The following is a 2,631-nucleotide window of genomic DNA, read 5'->3' as shown; positions in this document are numbered from 1 at the left end:
GCCTTGACCGCGCCAAGTAGGAGCCCACTATGCATTCGAGTGTTCCTTCCTTCTCCACGTAGAGTATGTGCCGACTAAACTTGACATGAGCAACCTGTTGGGGAACGTAGCATGCAATTTCAAAAAAATTCTTACGCTCATGCAAGATCTATACAGGAGATGCATAGCAACGAGAGGGGGAGAGTGTGTCCACGTACCCTCGTAGACCGAAAGCGGAAGCGTTAGGTTAACGCGGTTGATGTAGTCGAACATCTTCACGATCCAACCGATCCAAGTACTGAACGTACAACACCTCGGTGTTCAGCACACGTTCGGTTCGATGACGTCCCTCGAACTCTGGATCCAATAGAGGGTCGAGGGAGAGTTTCGTCAGCACGACGGCGTGGTGACGGTGCTGGTGATGTGATCCACGCAGGCTTCGCCTAAGCATTCCGACGCTATGACCGGAGAACAATTGGGGTGCCCCATGCCCACGTATTGATGTGCCTTTGGGGTGCCCCATGCCCACATATATAAAGGAGGGGGAGAGTGTCCCGCGGCCAGGAGGGGCGCGCCATGGGGGTCCTACTTGGACTCCTAGTCCAAGTAGGATTCGCCCCCCCTTTTTTCCTTTCTCCACCGGAGGGAAAAGGAAGGAAAGGGAGAGGGAAAGGGAAGGGGGCGCCGCCCCCTCCTCCTTGTCCTATTCGGACTCCCTGGGAGGGGCGCGCAGCCACCCCCGCGGGCTTCCCTCTCTCTCCCTTAGGCCCATGTTGTCCCAAAACTTTCCCGGGGGGTTCTGGTAACCCCTCGATACTCCAGAAAAATATCCGAAACACTCGGAACCATTCCGATGTCCGAATATAACCTTCCAATATATGAATCTTTACCTCTCGACCATTTCGAGACTCCTCGTCATGTCCGTGATCTCATTCGGGACTGCGAACAAACTTTGATCACCAAAACACATAACTCATAATACAAATCGTCATCGAACGTTAAGCGTGCGGACCCTACGGGTTCGAGAACTATGTAGACATGATTGAGACACATCTCCGATCAATAAGCAATAGCGGAACCTGGATGCTCATATTGGCTCCTACATATTCTACGAAGATCTTTATCGGTCAAACCGCACAGAAACATATGTTGTTCCCTTTGTCATCGGTATGTTAGTTGCCCGAGATTCGATCGTCGGTATCTTCATACCTAGTTCAATCTCGTTAACGGCAAGTCTCTTTACTCGTTTCGTAATGCATCATCCCGTAACTAACTCATAAGTAACATTGCTTGCAAGGCTTACAGTGATGAACATTACCGAGAGGGCCCACAGATACCTCTCTGATACACGGAGTGACAAATCCTAATCTCGATCTATGCCAACCCAACAAACACCTTCGGAGACACCTGTAGAGCATCTTTATAATCACCCATTTACGTTGTGACGTTTGATAGCACATAAGGTGTTCCTCCGGTATCTGGGAGTTGCATAATCTCATAGTCAGAGGAACATGTATAAGTCATGAAGAAAGCAATAGCAATAAAACTTAATGATCATTATGCTAAGCTAACAGATGGGTCTTGTCCATCACATCATTCTCTAATAATGTGATCCCGTTCATCAAATGACAACACATGTCTATGGTCAGGAAACATAACCATCTTTGATTAACGAGCTAGTCAAGTAGAGGCATACTAGGGACAATATATTTTATCTATGTATTCACACATGTACTAAGTTTCCGGTTAATAGAATTCTAGCATGAATAATAAACATTTATCATGATATAAGGAAATATAAACAACAAATTTATTATTGCCTCTAGGGCATATTTCCTTCACGACCCCGTCACACAAGCCAGAGTCCAGACCAGGTTTGGGCCTTGATTTCTCCTCGAAACTAAACCCAAAAGCCAAAAACAAGACGAGCAAATCTTTCCTTTCAAAAAATGGTGTAATGCTAAGGGAACTGCTATCTATCGCTGTTAGTGAGCAAAACCAAGCGCTCTCTAACTAGCGATCGTAATCAAGGCCGCCCATTACTAGCTAGCTAGAGCAAGTGATCATTTCTACCAATTCCTTCTGACAGGTATTTATTTTCGCCAGATATATTTTATGTTAGAAAATGACCATATTTTTTTAGAAATATTAATGAATCTAAAAAAGTGACAAATTACAAACAATATTCGCGAATTTGGAAAATGTTTTTCAATTCAATTTTTTTGGTAAGATTATTAAGAAAATACTCACAAATAATAAAAAATATTTTTTGAATTAACAATAAAATCACAACTTTGAAAAATGTACACGGCTACGAAAAAATAATCAGAATTCAAATCATTGTTCAGAAAAAATAAAAAATGTTCGCAAATTCAATAATAATACCGACCAATGTTTGTAATTTAAAAAAATTAATGAATTCAAATACATATTAAAACTCAAAATTGGCATGAATACAAAAATATTCATGAATTAAAAACGAGGATGAAAAAGCGTAGAAGGAAAAGGGATTTTTTGGAACAAATATAAAAAGAAAAGAAAGAGAAAAACATCGGCCAGAAGCGCCCGAAACCAATAGATGCTTCCCTAGAGCTTTAATATTGTTCGGGATATTTTTTGAATTTGCAAACATGCTCAAAATTGTCCGTTAAT

This window comes from Triticum dicoccoides, chromosome 4A, assembly GCF_002162155.2.
Source record: "Triticum dicoccoides isolate Atlit2015 ecotype Zavitan chromosome 4A, WEW_v2.0, whole genome shotgun sequence".
NCBI classification, from domain to species: Eukaryota; Viridiplantae; Streptophyta; class Magnoliopsida; order Poales; family Poaceae; genus Triticum; species Triticum dicoccoides.
The sequence above is the reverse complement of the archived record's forward strand: the minus strand, read 5'-3'. Positions refer to the sequence as shown.